Here is a 21,990-nt window from a genome sequence, read left to right as displayed (position 1 = left end):
ACTCAGTGCTTGCTCTTTGTTTTCTAATAGTCAATTACAATACAATAAGTCAATCACAATACAATAAGTACAACAAGATTCTATATCTTAACATTTTCTAGTCAATTGTGTCGGTTAAAATGGGGTCTCTTGTGGAATACTTCTTTGAAATTTTGCCTATTCCCTTCTTTTTTTTTTTTTTTGGTTTTTTTTTTAAGGAAGAACAATTTTATTTCATCTTTTGCTTCCCTACCTCTCAAAATATCTTTACCATTTGTAACCCTATGGAAACTATCTTTTGGTTAGGGTGCCCAAAGCACCATACAGTATTTGGTATATCAAAAGGATTGTGGGAAATAAAAAATTGCTTTGATGTTGGTCTGCCATGGAAGTTAGAGTTCACTATGATCTTTGGTCCTGTTCTTTTTCATGTCTCAGCCCATGTGGGAAGATGAGATCTTCACTTGTAAGAATGCTTCTTGTAAATCTCTAGGACTTCATTCACATCATCCAGGGACCCCAGAATCACGGGTGCTCTCTCATGGATGTCAGTGGGAATGACGTCCAGCACAGCTTTATCTCCTGTGGTAGCCAGTCCTCCAGCTTTTTCCATGACAAAGGCCATTGGGTTACACTCGTACAGGAGTCTCAGGTTGCCTTTAGGGCTCTTTTTGTTGGCTGGATACAAAAAGATTCCTCCATACACCAGTGTTCTATGCACATCTGCCACCATGGAGCCCACATATTTTGCACCGTAAGGAGCTGTGTTATCCTGGGGAAATTTCTTCTTCTGGATATATTCAGCGATTGCAGGATCAAAGTCCCTGGCATAGCCCTCATTAAGACTGTAGATATTGCCTCTCTTTTTTATCTTCACATCCTTTTCAACCAAAATGAACTCCCCAATAGCCGGGTCCAGCATAAAGCAGTTGACTCCACATTCCATAGCCAGCACTAACATTGTGGCACTGCCATAGAGAGAATACCCAGCAGCCACTAGATTCCTGCCAGGCTGCAAAGCATCCTTCTCAGAAGGCTCACCAGTTGAATTCCTTCTGTAAATGCCAAAAATAGTTCCAATGGATGCAAGGCAGTCAATGTTCGAAGAACCATCTAGAGGATCAAAACAGACCACATATTTACCCCTTTTTTCCGGCTCTATTATTATGGCATTCTTGTTTTCTTCTGATACAAGAACACATGTAGCAAAGGATGACTTTAGCATGTTAACAACCAAGTCATTGGAGAGAACATCCAGCTTCTTGACTTGGTCACCAGTGACATTGGTAGAGCCAGCAATTCCATACAGATTGGCTATGCCTGCTTTCCACACCGCAGAGGAGATGGCTTTGACAGCGGTGCAGAGGCTGTTAAGCAACTGGGTCATCTCTCCAGTGCCTTTGGCTTTCCTCCCCTCCTCCATGACGAATCGGGTCAGGGTGTTGACATCGGTGTCGAAGAAAGACTTGTCAGTCATGATTGGGTCAGAAGGGTGGATGTCTTTAGGGCAAGAAAAGTCCTGAGTGCAGCAGGCAGCCGGAGGGGCTGGAGAAGGGAGTCGGAGCTGGCCTCGGTGCGCGTGTATGCGCGAGAGCCTCCAGTCTCTACCTCCTGCCTATTCCCTTCTAAAATATTTGTCAACTGTAAATTATTCTCATGAAATTTTATGTTCCTAGGGATTGGGCATATAGGTCCATAGTTATCGATACTCTAGCATCCTTTTTTTGTAGTAACAAGATATTTTTACCCACACCTTTATCTTTCTCTTCTTTAAACACCGTAGGAATCAATATGTCTGTGTCCTCATAGTAGTAATGAACTCAGTGCAGACCTCTTTTGAGTACATGTGGTCTAATTCAAGGGTTTACCTGTCTTCATTCACTTTGAAGGCAATTGTTGGGGTTCCCTAGACCATTTCGGAGATCCCTAAACCCCGGCCCAAGGCTCTTGTCCAGCAAGAGGCCTTGATCTAGTGAGTAATGAAATGAGGCAGGAGACAAGGTGGTAAGAACTCCGTTTATTCCAGCTAGTTCACACACTTTTATAGCCTCGGATACGTAAGCATACATTGCAAGCCTAACACATAACTGATTTCCTTATATGGATAGCTTTTTCACTGGACATCCAGAACTGGAAAAAGAACTGCCACGTTGCCAACAAAGATGAGACCCTTCCTCCTGAAATCCATCTAGTTCCACCCCTACTGACAAGCCCCCAGGTTATCTGGGCAGGCTCTCAGTGTGGCGTCCTGCGATGGACAGGGGTCGGCTCTAACTCGTCCCGTTACAGGAAACGTATGGATATATCTGGGATTGTGATGTTATAGTTCAAATATGGTTACTCTATCCTCCATGATAAAAATACTTCGTTATTAAAAGTCTTTGTACATCTTTTCTATCTTTAATCTGTTTGTTGCCCTCTTGCCAGCTTTATTTGTGAATGCACTTGTGTTGACTGCTTAATTGGTCTCAGTAATTTCTCTTTAAACCAGATTTATCTTCATGTCTCTGTTTTAAGAAGAAATACAGTTCATAATATTCTGTCCTGCATAATATTTTAAAAATAAGTTTACAGTATACACTGGTATTGTCCTTTGATACCATTTCTCTCCATTTATCAAAGAAACCAAGTGTTTCCTGATTAAGGTTCTTTTTTAAGCTTTTTTGGCTTTTATGTTACAGAAATGTATACATATATACTACACATATATGTATATATACATACTTCTGTAATATGAATATGTTGTATATATACATATATTTATATAAGGATATAATAATAAATATAATAATAATTTCTTTAAATAGGTCAGATTAGAGTTGCTATACTGCCATGAAATTTGTTCTTGCTTTTATTTTACCTACTAATTTTGTATTAATTTTATTTACTAAATCAGTGGTCAAACTAATTATTACAAAGATTACTCTGGAATAACTAGCCATTGGATAGATTGCACAGACCAATCACTCTATTTGGAGTTCTAGAAAGACACCATGAACTATCCTTTCATTTAACTGTAGTTTCCTTCAGTCTTCTATCATACCAGTCATTTCAAGATGGGTACTATTCAGTAGCTACAGTAGAATATCATTGGACAAGCATTTCAAATTTAAGATGACAGCAACTAAGTTAAAGTTTATAGGTTATCTAAATACTGATTGGTTCAAAACATCCATTGACCTTTCCTCTCTTGCGCCCCCTTACCCCATCACTTTAGCACCACTGTAGATACAGAAGTAAAAGCACACAGAACTAGGATACATTTTGTAATTTTCTTTCATAGATGACATGGGCTAAAGCATTCCTCATCAGATAGCAATATGATGAAATTAACACAAATATATTATCTTTATTTTATATCTTACATGGTTTCATAATTCATGTTTAAATTATGTGTGGCACATGGAATGCGAGGTTGCCGTAAATTTCTATTCAGTTTCTAATATTTCTAATCAGTTTTCCCAACTACATTTATTAAATAATTATTTCATCATGAATTTCTTTTCTTTTTTTGGTAAATAGCATTATTTTTCCAATTACATGTAAAGATAGTTTTCAACATTCATTTGAAATAAGATTTTGAGTTCCAAATTGTTCTCCTTCCCTCCCCCTTCCCAAGACAGGATGCAATCTAATATAGATTGTACATGTGCAATCATGCTAAACATATTTCCACATTATTCGTGTTGAGAAAGAAGAATTAGAACAAAAGGGAAAAATCACAAGAAATAAAAAAAATAAACAACAGAAAAAAATGAAAATAGTATGCTTGGATCTGCATTCAGAGTCCATAGTTCTTTCTCTGTATATGAATAGCATTTTCCATCATGAGTTTTTTGGAATTGTCTTGAATCATTGTATTGCTGAGAAGAGCTTGGTTTATCATGGTTGATCATTGCACAAAGTTGCTATTACTGTGTACAATGTTCTACTGGTTCTGTTCACTTCATTCAGCATTAGTACATGTAAATCTTTTCAAATTTTTCTGGAATCTGCCTGCTCATCATGTCTTATGGAACAATAGTATTCCTTTGTACCACAACTTGTTTAACCATTCCCTAATTAGTGTGTATTCCCTCAATCTCCAAATCTTTGCCACCACAAAAAGCTCCACAATAAATATTTTTGTACATGTGCATTCTTTTCCCTTCTTTAAGATCTCTTTGGGATACAGACTTAATAGTGGTATTGTTGGATCAAAGGGTATGCACAGTTTTATAGCCCTTTGAGCATAGTTCCAAATTGCTCTCTAAAATGGTTGGATCAGTTCACAACTTCAACATGCATTAGTGTTCCAATTTTGTCCTATCTTCTCCAACATTTTCATTTCCCTGTTTTGTTGTGTTAGTCAATCTGATAGATGTGATGTGGTACCTCAGAGTTGTTTTAATTTGTATTTCTCTAACCAGTTGTGACTTAGAGAATTTTTTTTTTTCATATGACTATAGATAGCTTTAATTTCTTCCTCTGAAAATTGCCTGTTCATATCCTTTGGTCATTTACCAATTGGGGAATGACTTGTGTTCTTCTAAATTTGACTTGGTTCTCTATATTTTTGATAAATGAGGCCCTTATCAGAAACACTGCCTATAAAAATGTTCCTCAGCTTTCTGCTTTCCTTCTAATCTTTGTTGCTTTGATTTTGCTTGTACAAAACCTTTTTAATTTAATGTAATTAAAATTATCCATCTTGCATTCTTTAATGTTCTCTATCTCTTGTTTGGTCATAAAATCTTTCCTTTACAGATTTGGTAGGTAAACTATTCTTGCTCAATTATCCCTCATAAAAGAGGTAAGAAAAAGCTTTTTCAAGGAAGGGAAAAGGGGGGAAGTGAGAGGGAAAAATGAAGCTTACTCTCATCACATTTGGCTTAAGAAGGAAATAACATGCTCACTCAATTTGGTATGAAAATCGGTCTTGCACTACAGGAAAGTAGGGAAGAAAGGGATAAGTGGGGTGGGGGGGATGATGGCAGGAAAGCAAATGGCAGGAGGGACTAATTAGAAGTAAACACTTTAGGGGAGGCACAGGTTCCAAAGAGAGAATAGAATAAATGGGGGTAGGATAAGATGGAGGGAAATATAGTTACTCTTACACAACATGACTATTATGGAAGCCTTTTGCAAAACTACACATATATAGCCTATACTGAATTGCTTGCCTTCTCAGTGGGGAGGATGAGGAGGGAGGAAGGGAGAGAATTTAGAACTCAAAGTTTTAGAAATGAATGTTGAAAATTGTTTTTGTACACAACTAGGAAATAAGAAATACAGGTAATGGGGTATAGAAATCTATCTTGCCGTACAAGAAAAGAGAGAAGACAGGAATAAGGGAAGGGAGGGGTGTGATAGAAAGGAGGGCAGATTGAGGGAAGGGGCATTCAGAATGCACAGTATTTTGGAGTGGGTGAAGGGGAGAGATGGGGAGAAAATTTGGAACTCAAAATTTTATGGAAATGAATGTTGAAACTAAAAATAAATAAATAAACATTAAAAATATATTCTTTGCTCTCTTTATTTGCTTATGGTGTCATCTTTTATGTCTAAATCATGAAAGCCATCACCTCCCTCATGTCAATATCCTTCAAGAATGAAGGACAAACAAGACAAGAAAAGTGAAATTTCTAGCATTTTCACAAATGAGGCTTAGTTGGCCAATATGAGGTAAATATAATTACGTGTTCAATTTTTTTTATGGCTTGGAAGAATTAGTGAAAGAATATCTTGAAAATCTATTGTTGCATTTCTTGCAGATCAAGTGATCTTATTGCCATCTATTGCTATTATGTGAGAACTCTCTCACACAGATGTATATCACAGTTTAGTACCATAGTTTATAAAGCTTTATGTTGTTTATTCAAATTTCACTAATATTTTTTCCAGTTAAATTCTTACCTTGTATTTTTTTATGAACCAAATAAACTTCTCAGTCTCCCATTGAATAATATTAAGCACCTAATAGGTGATCAATGAATATTTGTGGATTAGTCATGACCCTTGATCTCCATTTACCTATTTCCTAAAAGATTTAAAATTCCTTACTGGATCAAATGTATTATGAAAAGAGGAAATTTGGGATAAAGATAAAGACTATATGAAGGGAATAAAGGGCAGAGATGGTATTCCATACATGAGAAGAAGTAATTACTAAAGTCAGATACTGAAATTCATTCCAGTTTCTTGACAGTTATTGCAGAAAGGGAAGCAAGTCCAGTTAAATGATATTCATGTTCTTATCAAATGAAATCATCTGTTGAAACAAACCTTTGGCCTAGAATTATACTCAAGGAGGAAATTGTCATAAAATTCATTTGCTTTAAACATTAATCATACCAGTACAATTTCACTGGAAAGCAGAGTGAACAGCATCTTCAAGTATGTTTTTACAATAGACAGCCTAGCCATTAAGTGTTTGACTTTTTACAATCACCTTCTCATAAAGGCACTTTATTCATTTATAATTCTATGAAAGCATTCCTGAGGGGAGTGAGGTCCAAGTTTTTTACTTTCTGCTAATCTAAGTTAGCACCAGAAATGATCCAGAGAGATGCAGAAGAATGAGTAGTTAATGTATCCATTATATTATCATCTATTACACCTCAAACTCCTAGAGAACAGAGGCTGAATCTTTTTTTAAAAAATCTTTTTTATCTCCTGAAGCACCTAACAAGATGCCTTGCACATAGTAGATGTTTAATTAGTGTTTGGTGAATTGAATTGTTAAATCATTCTCAAATACTAGATGTCTTAAGTGAGCCCTTGGCAGGCACTATATTGTACATAATTCATCACTGAAACCTCCAATCTATGAAGTGCTCACACTTGCAATGTTTATACAGAACATTTATAAGGCACCTATTATATACAACACATTGTAGAAGGTACTGGGGATACAGATGTAGGTGCATATCTATATACTCAGATGCATACATATTTGCACATATACATAAAACTGTGTATGTACATATGTCTATATATCCATACTCATACATATGTATATATAAACATATGTATGTTTTATATATAAACTATATATTTATGCATATGTGTGTGTGTTTGCGTGTATGTGTAAATATGTACAGTCCTCTCTGGGATCCTACCGTCTGATGACTATAGAAACATAGACCCAAATAAAATGTTTACAAAGGAGAATGAGATGTCTTTCCTACCATGCGTCTTACCTACCTTTAACCACTCAGTGGATGCTATTCTGTTTCCTGCCTTCTACATCTTAACTGAATTTTGGCATCCCAGCTGTTTCTGGAGCTCCGAATTCCATCTCCTGTTTCCATACCTTTTTGTGAAGGCTGTTCTTGATGTTTAAAATTCACTCCCTCATCACCTGCACCTCTTAGAATCACCAGTTCCTTTTGAGGTTAAGCTCAAATGCCATCATCTCCTACAAGATCGCTTTACCACAGGCCGGTACAACTTGCAACCTGTGGGCTACTTATGGTCATCAGGCTGAGGAAATCTTTCAGCATGCTGCAAGTGGCCTGAGGGTCTCAAATTGTGCAGGCCTGCGTTAACACTTTAGTTATTAGAATTATTATGAATATACTCATTTATTTGTATATTGCATCTCACCCCACCACAGCCCAGAAATGTTAGTTCTTCCAGGTCAGAAATTATTTTGCTACTTTGCTTAGTTTTTGTATTTCTAAAATCTAGCAAAGTGATTGCTATGTAACAGTTGTTTGTTTGATTGGGTTGGTATAGACTGAACTGGACTAGAGATATCTGGCCAATGTGTTATGAAAAACCTCGGGATGCAGAGATTCTTTCTGCCAAAGGGAGAACCTCACTTGGCTATTGTTTGGGTTTGATGGCTCAGAGTAAGCATAATAGCAATGTTTCTCTTTTGTCCAGAAATCCCAAGGGTCTTCCCTTCCAAGACTGATTTTTTTTTGACTAGGTAAAAGAAATCATTTTTTGCTTCATTTCTTACCTAATCTTAATCACTGAAGGGGCTGTGGTATTAGACAAACTAAGACCTGTTAAAGACCTTAGCTTTAAAAGGCCAGAGTCCCACACTGCATCCATGCACAGTCCAGTCTTCTAGATCTATATCTTACCACTGGACCCAGATGACTCCTTAGGAGAAAGTGAGGCTGGTAACTTTGCACAACCCTGCCTCACTTAAATCAATTCACTTGCAAGTCAAGACATTATCTCCCTTATGTCATTGGTCCTCTTTGGGGACGAAGGACAAACAACAACCTTTCTCCAAAACCAATGTTCTATTTTACATTTTTTGCAATATTCAGTTTCCTGCAGAAATAAATTTGTAGATTTTTATTTTTGTCTATTCTATATCGGGAGGAAAAGGGCACAAAAAATCACCAGGCATATACTTTGCCTAGGTTGACTCACCTTTCCAGTTGTGAAATATGAAAATTATGATACAATCTGAGATTCCTTTATCATAGGCTCTTTAAATTTGCCATTTTACTTCTTGGATATAGAAATAAACATCCTGACATTTTAAAAAATGTTATATTCATCCCAAATTGTAATTACATTTCCTACACTTGAACTATCACTGAGTCATGTTTCAGTCAAATCCAAGCATGAATAAGGCAGAGCATGCACATACTTGGTGGAAATGCACTCAATCTCTCTTAATGCTCTTCTAGAGCATGCCAGGGGTGTGTTGTAGAAGAGACTATTTAAGGAATTGAATGATCCTTCTACTCTTCATAGAAAGTGACACTTGTGACCATGCAATAAAATACCTGATGGCCTATTGTTCAGAGCCATAATTCCACTTTACTCTAGTATCAAAGAATCAGCAGTCATTATATTCAGTTACCATTAAGGTACAGATTGCCTTCTCAGTCCATTGACTAGGAATAAAAACAAGACAACCATGGTGGGCTAATGACAAGTGCATTTTCACACTATCTGAGTCAAATCATCCACTTTTGATCTGTTCATTCAGATTTAAAGGCAGGTTGAAGTCCTCAGAGGGAAAGTAGCTTCTATCTAGTTTTTGAGGGCATTACTTACAATGAGATCGAGTGCCTGTAGCTGGGCTAGATATAGCCTTAGGGCAAAAAGGTAATTTGAAGAGGAAAGAGAAAGCTCTTTTTCATCATCAGCGTGTTTTATTTTCTCAACTGTGACTAATCAAGTTCTGATTTCCTTAGTTTGGGTCCACATCGTTTGTTTTGTCCCCTTGAAGGCTATCGAAGGCTATTGACAAGCCCAGAAAGAATATCCTCTTAGGATCTTATGCCACATCCAATCTGGGGGATCTGATGTTTGAGTGGATGCTGTTGATTTCAATTTCTGACCTAAAGTTATCTGTTTAGCATAGTCAATGTGAATATTATATTCATAAAAATATTAAATGTGACAGAAAGGACATGACTAGCTTGGTTACTTTCAACAACAAAAATAGCGGCTTCTATTTGTGTAGTACTTCTTGATTTAAAAGTGCTTTGTATACATCACTTCCTATTGAAGCAGCTGGTTGTAGGAGAAAGAACCCTAGAGAATAGAATGAAAAAAGGAAATCTGCTTAGATAATCTTGCTCTGCTAATTGGTAGCTGTGTGATAATGCAAGTCATGTATTCTCTCCTAAGTCTCAGTTTCCTCATCTTTAAACCAGAAAAAAAAAATAATGCTAATATATTCAAAGGAGCACTGATTCTTGAGTTAGGAGAATCAAGTCCACCGCTAAGCATGTATCATCCAACTTCTATGGCCTCACTTTTCTCCATTGTAAAATGAAGGGATTTGACCGTATGTAAATTTATAATTCATAACTCTAAATCTGTGAAACTATGATTCTTCTGCTACTTATTTATTTTTCTGGGTCACAGGCTTCATTATCCTGCATGCCTGTATCTTTGCAGTGGTTGTCCAACATTCCTGGAACATGTTCCAACCTCACTTTGGCTTTCCCTATTAGAATTCCTCATTCCTTCAAAACTATGCTTAAGTGAAAGCTTCGTCATGAAAGTTTTCCTGACAAACTCCCTCACTCAGTACCCCACTAAGCTGCTAATTTTGACCCCAAATCATCTTTTATTTGTTTCGCATCTACTTATAAATGTACCATCTTACCTTTCTAATAGCGTATACGTTTCTTGAGTCCAAAGAGAGTTTCATTTTTGCTTCTGTATCTTCACTACCTTGCTAGAATGAAGTAAGAATGAATGAATGTAAGGAAAACATTGCAAAACATATAAATATGGGCTGCAATTAGTATTAAAAATAATAGTAACAACCTGAAAGGAATAAATTCACCAACACACAAAAAGTGCCATGATATAATTATGTAAACTAGACAAAACAGTAAATAAGTAGATGAGAATGTCAAAGTCAACAAATCAAAAGAGCTAATTTGGATTAGATATAATTCAAATGAACAAGTGCCATAAGTATTTGGCAGGAAACCGATAAATTCACAAAGCATATTCAAATATCTTTAGTGGCTCCTGTTATTAAGCTGACATAGCCTTCTTCTGGATTCACTCTCCCAACTTGCGTTGTACTGACAGTTCAGTTCACATAGGACACAATACAACTTTACTCCTCAGATTTTTAGGGATAATCTTATGGAATTGTGGTCCCTAATATCATTAATAAAAAAAAAAAATCCAAGTTCTTACCTTGTTTCAATCTAGGAATTATTGTTGTTCTTTCTTCCCTTTTGAAGATGACCAGTTACACCATGGGTAGTAGCTTGACTTGCATGTGAATTGGATTTTCCAGGAAGAAATTGAAGAAAAAAATGGCAAGGAATTGGTATGTTGATCTTTTGGAATGTAAACTCAGTTCCTGCTCAGTACTTCCTAAGATATCACTTTTTCGAGCTTTTCACCCAACATTGACCATCTCCCACTCCCTTAGTCATTCACTAAATGTGTAGGTTCACCAAATTTTTATCTATTACATTATACCTACAGAAAGAATAGTGTGTATGTTCTGTACAACCCATCAGAAAGGACAAATGCAAGCATGTTCTAAGGACTGAACCTCACTATCCAGTCATCTGTTTATACAGGTACTCATACAATAATTAGGTAGTCCATGTTTCTTAATATGGCCCAATACTTTGTAACACTGAAATTCTGAAGAGTTTATCTAATTTGAAATAATTATATTCCTGCTTCCATCCATAAAGATGAATTTTCAAAAAAATGATTATTACATATTTTGCCCCTGGGACAAAGTGATTGAGGAGAAAGGAAAGGAAAGAGGTATAGTTGTCAGGAAATGGAGCATGTCCTAGATTGAGGTTGTTACCACCAGGGTCAAAGTGAGCAAGGAAACATGCCCCAGGAAAGTGCTGTCAGTGCTTTTAAATTTTCTGTACTAGGGCAAAATTGCTGCTCTTCTAGATATATGCATAAAAACAATAGTGCTGAAAACTACACTATGTATACACCCACGTAAAAATGCAAATATGAAAAAATATGTTTCTGATATATCACTGGAAAAGTATGATTCTTTTCATGGGAAGAAAGAAGATATAAAGAGATGAAATAAAGTGTATTCTTCATGATACACTATTTTGATAGCAATTTTTTCTTTAGCTAATAGTTGTCTATTTTAATACAGTCATCCATATAACTAAACAGTGAATTTTAACAAAGATCTGTATAACAAATCAGACAGAGTCAGTGCGGGATGATACAAAAAGCACTAGGATGTGAATGGAAAGAGGAAATCTAATTAATGGACCTTGAGCAAAACTCTTCATCCTAAGCTCCAGGATATATTTAAAAAGTGAGGGGGGGCTGGGCATACTGATTTGTAAGGTTCTTCCTCTCTCTAATGTTTCAGGATTCTCAATCTTTGATAATCACTTAGCACAAGTGTTGGGATGATGTGGACATGTTGCATGGCCAAACCCTCGGCTCTGTCTTTTGTTTTCTTCTCCATCCCACCCCTTACAATCTTCAATCTTTGCTAAAGTGAGGAGACTTCAGACTGCACAAGGGCCTTGAGCCCTCCATTTCCTTCCCATCTGAATTCCAAAACATTCAAGTCTCTTCTATTAGGGGAAGGGTAGATGCATAAACTTTGCATTATATGCTACTATCCGCTTATTCTCTTTTCCTTCCTTTAAAATTCAAACTCCTAGCAAAGACTGCAATTCAATTCAAGTCAATAGACATTTGGTGTGTTTTTTGCTTTTTTATTGTTTTTTAACTGTTGAATCCAGGTTGGAAGCTGAATAGTTATTTATAAGTCTGATCCCAATACTTATCTGCTTGGACTTTTCTACTTATTCTCTTTTTCTAACCTGGGCCCCTGGAGAACAGCCTAAAGGGCAGCCTGGTTGTCTTCCAGGCCTGGGAACTCAGCATATTGATGCTGGGTTTAACTCTTGTTTATTTCATAATTTCTGAGTTCGGGTAATTCACTAGCCCCAGCCTCCCTGACAGCAGGGATTACAACTTTGTACCACCACTTCTGGCATTTCAACAAACATTCAAAAGAAATTAGACAGTGAGCAGATAAGAATAAAAATGAAAAATTAATAGCATCATCTCTATGTTATATCACTCTTGATGAGACATAAAGGAAATTTAGGGAGGTCAACCTGTGTCAGGAGGAGAGACAGAATTCTAGTCATGGGGAATAGCTAAAGAGAATGCTGGGAGCTGGGAGATGGAATGTTTTGTTCATGTTACAGTTAGGAATGCAGAGAAGATGGCAGAGATCAAGGTTTAAGATGACTGGAAAAGATAAAAAACTAGCTTATGAAAGGCTCGAACACCAAACAGAGCATTTTGTATTTGTTCCTTAAGGTAGGAAGCCATTGGAGTTTATTGAGGGGGAAGAACAACATGGTTTGACCTGTGATTTAAGAAAATCATGTTAGTGGTTGAATGAAGCCTGGATTGGAGTGAGGAAAGACGAATCATGCAGACCCACCAATGGTGTATTACAATTTTCCAGATGTGAGATGATAAGGTTCTGTATTAGAGGACTGGCAGTGTCAAAGGAAAGAAAGGAGTGTATTATAGAGATGTCACAAAGGTGAATTCCTTAGGCCTGGGCAACAGACTGGATTTAGGAAGAGGGGCAGTGAGAGATAGTAAGGAGTGAGGATGAAGTTTAAGGAGAAAGATGGGTAAAGTTTTGGACATGTTCAGTTTAAGATGTCAACCTGATATTCCATTTGAGATGTCTGAAAGGCAGTTGGATATGTGAGACTGAAGGTCAGCTGAGGGGTTAGAGCAGTATAGGTAGATTTGAGAATCATCAGAAAAAAGAGATGGCAATTAAATCCATGGAAGCTGATGAGATGAAGAAGAGATGGAGATGACTAAGGTACACATTGTGCCTTCTGCCTCTTGCTGGGTGCTTTGTCCTTTGAGGGAAGACTGTAAGGGGACAGGCTAGGCATCTTCAATCTGTCTGAAAGGAGTACTTCCTGAACAGTCTACCACTTCCTGCTGCTGCCTATAACTAGCTTCCTTGGGCAAGAAGACCCCAGACTGCACAAGGGTCTTATGCCTCCCATTTCCTGTTGAGTTCAGTATGTCCTCTGAGAAAGAAGACTCTAAGGGGTCAGGTTGGGTGTCTTCCAAAGCAACAATTTCCATCTGTGCCAGGACAGGGCAACTTCCACCTCCTATTGACAATCCAATCTCCCAAATGGGATGTGAAAAACTTCCATTGCAAAGAGGAACAACCTACCCACTGACTTCAGGCCTTCTATCATCTACTGCATCTTACTGCAGCTGTCCTTTGAGGGAAGTGAAAGAAGAAAGAAGACAACGTGATTCTGGTCCCCTGATGTTCAGGCTTGAGTTCCACCTCCAACTGTGCCATTTTCCTGCATAATTTCCACCCTTTGAAGGGAAAAGGACTTGGGCAGGTCTCCTATCTAATCATATGCTTCCTACTTTATATTGCACTCACCTCCTGCCTAATCTCTAAGCCCATCTGGGAAGTGTGGTATCCTTCACTCAATGTCAAATATTCCCACACTCAGTCATTTCCCTCAGCCCAGTAACTCTGACCTCCTGTAAGTCATCTTCCAAATCCCACTTCCTAACCCCACCACCAGTTCCTTATTCCCTTCCTTCTATACACTCCCATCCCAAATCTTGTCATTTTTACTTATATAACCCCTTCTTCATGAATTAAGCAATCCTCATATTTCTTATGGATTACGACAACAACCTTCTAATTGATCTCTTTGCCACCAGTCTCTCTCTCTTCTCCAACCTATGTTCCATAAAGCTAACAAAGAGATTTTCCTAAGATACATGTCTGATTATCCCACTAACCTATTCAATAAACTAATACCAGCCTGCTTCTTCTAGGATAACAGATGAGTTCCACTCTTTTTGAAAGTACCAATTTGGTATCAGTCTAACTTTCCAAGCTTATTATACTTTTCTCTTCTCCTTAGGCTCTACATTCCAGTAAAACTGACCTTGCTGCCTCACACAGAACATTCCATTTCTTATCTAAGTGCCTTTTCAGTGGCTTTCCATCATATTGGGAATGCAATCTATTCTCAATCCCTGTTAAAATATCTTCTGTGCTTCAAAATGTTGCCTAAATCCTGACTTCTACAAAAATCCTTTCATGACCCCCCCACATAGCTGCTAGTGCCCTATTCCTCATAAAGAAAAAACTGTTTTCATTTTGTATACTGTTATTTATTTACACGTCTCAATGGATGGAATGCAAGTTAATTGAAGCAAAAGGTTGTTTTGTTTTTGTCTTTGTAGCTACAGTGTCTAATACAGTGCTTGCTACACAGTAGATACTTCAAAAATGTTTGGTGATTGATTTCTATAATTGTGTTTTGTTCAGCTGTTCTCAGTCATGTCTGACTGTTTATGACCCCATTTGGGGTTTTCTTGGCAAAGATATTATAGCGGCTTGTCATTTCCTTCTCCAGCTCATTTTACAGGTGAGGAAACTGAGACAAACAAAGTTAAGTGACTTGCCCAGGGACACACAGCTAGTAAGTGTCTGAGGCTAGATTTGAACTCAAGAAGATGAGTGTTCCTGACTCCAGACCTGGTACTCTGTGAACTGAAACACTTAACTGCCCCTAATTTGTATAATTAAGGGCAACTTAAAACTGATAAATTTGCAGAAGCATTAAATCATCGTTTCCAAAGGAGGAAATAATTATATAAGGACACAAATTTTTTTTTTTTTTTTGTGTGTGTGTGTGTGTAACAGATCACAGGATTTGGAGTTAGGAGATTTGGATTCTGTTGCAAAAGGCAGTATGGCCTTGAGCCAGGAAGATGTGGGTTCAAATCCTGCTTTAGACACTTACTATTTGTATTACCATAGAACTACTTAACCCTTGGACTTTAGCTTCCTTTTCTGTAAAATGCTGATTTGTAGCTACAGTACCTGGTACACAGTAGTCATTCAGAAATGCCTATTGATTTTTTTTAACTTCTATAGAAGTACTCTCTCACAGGAAATGATGAGGATTGAATGAAATAATATATGCAAGGTTCTTTGGAAACACTAGTGTCTATTGTTATCTTTTAGCACTTTTCTTTGGGCCTCACTGTCTTCAGCTGTAAAACTTGATTGTTTAGCTAAGTGAACCCTAAAGCCCTTTCTAGATCTAAATCCTATGGTCTTAAATTGCATATCCATGATCTGAATCTTGTCCAGTTCTCTTTCTACCAGCCTAGGCTGTTATTTTATGAATTGGTGCTAAGTGAAAAGTTGAAAAAAAAAAGTGGAAGGGGGAGAAGCTTTGATTGAAAATTAATGTGATGCATCTTATCATTTAATCACCACCCAGGCTGTTCCGAGCATAAAAATACTCTCAGTGTGATGTAGCAGCACAGGTAATTGCAGTACTTTACATTATGTAATCCAAATTGGCATTTAATTAACAGGGAGTAGGGTAGCTATTAGAGCAAAGATTGCCTGTTAACAGTCTGTTTTGAATGAAAAGCTGCATTCCACACATGGTATTGAGAAGAAATTAGAGGGTAGGGGTGTTGGATGAATGAATGTCAGCTTGTTTTTAATACGACGTTGGCCAAGTTGACAGATCACTAATTCTCTTCCACTAAATGTTGTATAACTTCCCTTCCACCTTCTCTTAATGAAAAGCAGGGCTATTAGCAAACATAAAAAAACTATAATCTCACTTATCCCTGTGGAACAGGGTTAGATTGGATAACTAAAATCTGTAGCCAAACTACTGGCCTTTTATTAGAGATATTGTCTGGAATTCTGACTTCAGGAGAAGGTAAGCTCCTTGAAAACAGGATGTGTTTTTTTTTAATCATTGTATCTCTGGCACCTAGCACAGGGGCTGGCACACAGGAGTTGATATTTAATAAATTCTTATTTAATTAGCTCCCTTTCCCTACACAATGTTATTGATTAGCAATAAAATAGACCCAAGGAGGATAGTCAAAACAAAATTAATTGACCTAAAGAATTGATTCTGAACTGATAATTAGATTAAAATTTTAGGGGAATGGAATGTTTGGCATTTGCTCTTAAATATGGTAGACACAGACATACCATGACACAGATGTTGGGAAATATAGATAATTGCAATCAGCCAATCAACAAAAATTTAGGCTCCTACTCCTGTCAATTCTGTTACAGCACTTGTTTTGAAAATGCAAATTTGTTCCAATTTGATTGATATATTAAGGAATAATTTGGGCATAATTTAAATTTTCATTTTATTAATGAGTCATTTCTGGGAGGGACAAGGAGCTATACTAACCACATCTGATGTTAAAAATTTCCCTCTGGTTCCAAATAACCCTTCATTCACTACTTCACAGTAATTCACAAGTGGTAATCTTTCCAAAGTCCACTCCCATAAGCAAACTTCAAGTAAAGTGCTATCTTTTTTGTATATCTGTCTATTATGTATATCTGAGATATATACATATATATGCACACATATATTTATGTGTATATATACATATATGTACATATACATATGTATGTATGTGCATGCATATGTACGTACATACATACATACATACACAGACACACAAAAAAATTCCCTGTGTGCAATAGGAACTGTGGGTAAAGAAGGGTAGAGGTGAACCCATCTACCCCATGCCATTGTTATTATGTTATTTATGGATCTCTTAATGTGTAACTGACACAATTTTTGAGTACTATATCATGAAACCCCATTTGCCCCATAAACCTTGTAGTTTTTGTCATGTGATTTTGCATAACAAGTTGTGTTTTTAGAAATGCATCTGTCACATTACAGGAGAACTGACTATATGTGTCAGGCTCTATGCCAGGCACTGAGAATATTAATACAAAGAATCAAACAGATTATGCTTTATTAAATAACTTACTGTCACCATGTATACAGGAGACAGGAATTAGGCTTCACCATTCATATTTACTCACTTGTTTTTGAAGAGAGAGTCCATTGTCTTTTTCCCTCCTTAATTTCCTTCTTCCTGGTAGTTGTAAACAAGATGCTGTCTTAAACATCCAGATAGGTGTAACGGATTTGAGAAAGCACATGTAGTAGAAAGAGCCCTGAAGTGGCTAGAAGGTAGAGAATTTGGATTCAAAAGCCAGTTTTGTGACTGTGAGCAAGCTGCTTTACCTCTCTGACTTTTGATTTACTCGCCTGTAAAATGGGGATAATAATAAAACCTGTCCTAACTACCTATGTGAGTCTGTGAGGACCCAAAGAGAAGACTTAGGAATCCTAGTCTAGGTAAAAGCTTTTGTAAACCATAAAGCAATCTATTAATGAGTAAGACCCTTGTAAGAAGTGGTCCTAGAAGGAAATGAATACTTTTAAAAGTGTTGGTGAAAGTGAGTGCATTTCAGGTTTAGCAAATAACATGTGCAAAGGACAGAGGCAGAAACAAAGGAACAGAGAGGGAAAAAAGAATGATGTGTATGAGGGACAAGCAGAAGGCCAGTTTCACTAGACTGTAAAATGTTTAAAGGGGAGTTATATATTACAAATCTCCTAAGGAAGTCTGGCTCCAGATTGTGAAGCGCTTCAACTGCCCAAATAGAGTTATTTGATCTCCGAGGCAATAGGGAACCATTGAAACTCACTGAGCAGGGGTGAATACAATCAAAATTCAGGAATATGATTTTGGTAGATATTTTGAGGATAGCTCCCTGACTTGAGTCAGGCAGGCTGATTAGGACCTTATCATAATTGTTCCACTGAGTGGTGATAAAGGCTTGAATTAAGAGTGGTGGCCATAAAACTATGGAGAAGCGATGGATAGAAGTAATACTAGGGAGACAGAATTGACAAGACTTGTCAATCGCAAATGGAGAGAATGAGGAATGAAAAATAACTCCATGTTTCTGAATGTCTTCAGGTAGAAGAATGGCAGTGCCCTTGACATAAATAAAATAAAACAAACATTTAGCATTATTTAAATATGTTATTGTGATCATTGTGTGGGATTATTAACTCTTTTCTGGTCCACCTTCATACTAATTAATGATAAGGGCTTAGATATGTAAAAAGGAAATGACTTGCCTTAAGATGTAGTAAGTTGTCCCTCCTTGGTGATCTACGGAGGCTGGCAAATCACTGGTTGTGTATTTTCTTATAGTGGGTATTCTATCTGTGTATGAGTTGAACTAGATGTTTGCTGAGCTTCCTTCTTAAACTTGCTAGTTTATGCTGTCCATAGGGTTGTTTTTTCCCTTAATTAAAAAAGAAAGGAATTAAAACAAGAATGACCATAAGATAGGGTGGTACTAAGTTATAGGGAGATGAGTGTCAGGTAAAGGAATTTTAATAGGAATTTTAATATCTACTGAGGTAAGGCATACACTACTACCTGGAAATAATTTAGACAGATAGCATATACTTTACCATCCTTCACTTATATTAGTAAAATATTTATGAAAACAAAATCACTCAAGAAAATGAAGGAATAGTATTATGACAATAAGTATGGTAACCATGTCAATGGAACACTAATGCCTTTTAAAATAGGCTTTTGCTGTACCTGTAAAACCATACAAAGAGTCATCAAGAATTCAGCAAGTTAAGCTCTATTCCTGGTTTACAGAATATTAGGAAGTTAGTCTTACAATCTAGAACTTCTGACCCACTTACTTTTAGTAGAAAGGGATGCATTGGCCACTTTAAATGAGAGTGCTCTCTTTAAAAGCTTCATAAAGTATTTATAAAGATCAATTAGGGGAACTCAAAATGCTAAGAGTTATCTAAACTGGCAGTAGTATAAATATTTGGAGGCATTTTTAGTGCAAATATGCTAGAATATATTTACTTTCCATGTACAATCTCATCCTGTTTTTTTGTCAACTATAAAGTCCCAGTAAATGCACATATAGACTGACAGGCCCTATGCTACACATCATTGTCCTTCCATAAAGTTTTCCTGATTCACCAATAAAGCCTGAAAAATCTGCTTTATTTCTTTGAGAGCTCACGAATTTGGCGATCATTGTAATATATACTTTCAGGGCTGTGGACATTAGCAATCAGATATCCTTGAGGGGACTGAAGGGGAATTCTTCTGAAAACTCAAAATGGACTGAAAAATTCATACAGCATATTCCATCAACCTACACTTAAAAAACAAATTAATTGCATGGCAGGGAGAAGATGACTAAAAGGCACAACTGCTCTAACCACATATTAGGGCAAAAAAAATGTGATCATTCATTCAATAGATATTCACTAAGAGCATCTTATGTGTAAGGAACTTTGCCAGACTCTGAGGTTATGAAGATCATGGAATTGTAGATTTAAAACTGGAAGACATTTTGGAGGTCATTTTACCCATTTGCCTAACTTCCCTCATTTTATAGATAAGGAAATGATAACCCCCAAAGGTTGAGATATTTCCCGGGTCACAAAGATTCTCAATCTCTAAATACATTTTTTCACTTCACACATGCTGCTGTGTGGGGTTTTTCCTCATCCCAATTAATATAATCACGGATGGCTTATACTCCTCAATTGAATCAAAGTATAAATTAAAGGTGAATAAGTCACTAATCAATTTGAAAAGATTGTAAAGTTTTGGCCACTGGAATAAAAACAAATAATGCCTTTCTGGAAACATCTTGTATTTGACTGAGAAGATTGCCACACTTCCTTGGCAACATATAAACAACAAACTAATTTGTAGCCAGCCAGTATGGTGCTCAGTCTAGCGGTAGAATAATTTCAATTCAGAAGATTCCATTTGAAAAGTTAGAATCAATCCTCTTTCTCTACATTTATCTCTTTTGGCCTGTGTGTTTCTCTCTGTCTCTCTGTCTCTGTCTCTGTCTCTCTGTCTCTCTGTCTCTGTCTCTCTCTGTCTCTCTGTCTCTCTGTCTCTCTCTCTCTCTCTGTCTCTGTCTCTCTCTGTCTCTCTGTCTCTCTGTCTCTCTGTCTCTCTCTCTCTCTCTTTCCTCTTCTATTCATTGACAATGTATTGGAAAAATCAGACCATCACCAAACAGTTCATTCATTTTAAATCAGAGCCAGCAGAAGAAAACTGATCCATCTGTGAATGGTAATTACCAAGGAAGGGCAACTTCAGTAAGTGTGACCTCTTCTACAAATTCATGGATCCTCAAAGCCCAACAGATACCTACAACTAAGAGGAACTTTGCATAGCCTCCATGAAGGACAGAAATGACTTTGTTACCAGACGTTATTAGTTTCCTCTTTGAAATATGTGTTTTCTACATATGTACCTCACTACATTTGTACTTTAAGTGCGTGGCCCACTCTCCCCAGGGAATCTTGTGTGATTTCGGAAAAGTGTGCCATGGATTTCCATGGGGATTGTTTTTTGTAACTATTGCACTTGCTCACTTTCCATACCATGTCAGTAAATTCATTTGCTAAAAAAGGAATTGTCTTGATAATTATTAAGAGAAGCACGTTGGTGGAGGTTCATGAGGGATACTGTGTGAGACCTATCTTTCTCTAGATCCGTTGGAGTAATAATCAGCTATCCTCTAAGGGTCAGGCCAATCCATACCAGTAGGAGCCAGGAAGGCTTGTGATAAAATCCTTCGTTTAACATACTTTTTGGCTCCATAAGGGTCTTGAAAGCCAGGATCAAGAATATATTCTTAATTCTATAAGCAATGGTGAGTCACTGAGTACTTCTTGAGTCAGTTAGGATGAATACTTTGGCAGTCATATGAAGGATCAGTTGGAAAAGGGATGGAGTAGTTATCCAACATACTAATTAGAAGGCAATTACAGGAGTCTTAGTGAGATGAGGTGAGTTATGAACAACTCGGGTGACAGTGGAAGTTAACAAAAGAAGATACCTATGAGGTATGGTGGAAGTAAAAAAATAGCTCTTGAAAGATAATTGAATATGGGGATGAAAGACAGGGAAAAGTTAAAAAAAAATCAATGCAATGTTAGAGGCCTCAATGACTTTCAGAATTTCAGTGCCCTCAGCAGAGAAGCTAGAATATTAGGCTAAATATAATCCAGTGAAATTTCAGGAGGATAAATATAAAGTCTCATATTTGCTTTCAAGAAATTGACCTCACACACACACGCGCGCACACACACACACACACACGCTGGTGGAAAGCATTGTTGGATAGCAATTTTTCTGGGGAAATAAAAAGACCTGGGGTTTTGGTGGACTCCCATGTCAAAAAAGTTGATTAAATAGCTAGGGGCTATAGTCAAGGCAACATTAAGGAAAAAATAAATTTGTCCAAGGTACACTTAATATTCACTGTGATTAAACTGCAGCTTCATGATGAATAGATAAATGTGTGCTTCATGATGAATAATTAAATGTGTTAAAATCCTGTATAATGGGGTCAAATCACGTCTAACAAATGATTGCAAAAAGAAAAGAAATACTGCGTGGTAAAAACTTTTAAAATGATATTTTAAAGAATCTACATAAGAGAATAGGTATCAAAGAAGATATAGGACTCCTGCTCATGTCGGATAAGAGGTGATAGTACCACTGTACTCTTGCTTGGGTAAACTATATTTGGAAAATGGTGTTTTGTTCTGGGTACCACATTTAAGAAAGAATATTAAACTAAAGTTCATCCAGATGAAGACT

At 36.9% G+C, this 21,990-nt stretch overlaps 1 pseudogene; it reads right to left on the bottom strand.

Annotated features, from left to right (window-relative positions):
• Positions 1 to 186: 186 nt before the first annotated feature.
• LOC140523780 (fructose-1,6-bisphosphatase 1 pseudogene) lies at positions 187 to 1,582 on the bottom strand (annotated as a pseudogene).
• Positions 1,583 to 21,990: the final 20,408 nt, after the last annotated feature.

The sequence above is a fragment of the Notamacropus eugenii genome, chromosome 2 (assembly GCF_028372415.1).
Source record: "Notamacropus eugenii isolate mMacEug1 chromosome 2, mMacEug1.pri_v2, whole genome shotgun sequence".
NCBI classification, from domain to species: Eukaryota; Metazoa; Chordata; class Mammalia; order Diprotodontia; family Macropodidae; genus Notamacropus; species Notamacropus eugenii.
The sequence above is the reverse complement of the archived record's forward strand: the minus strand, read 5'-3'. Positions and strand labels throughout refer to the sequence as shown.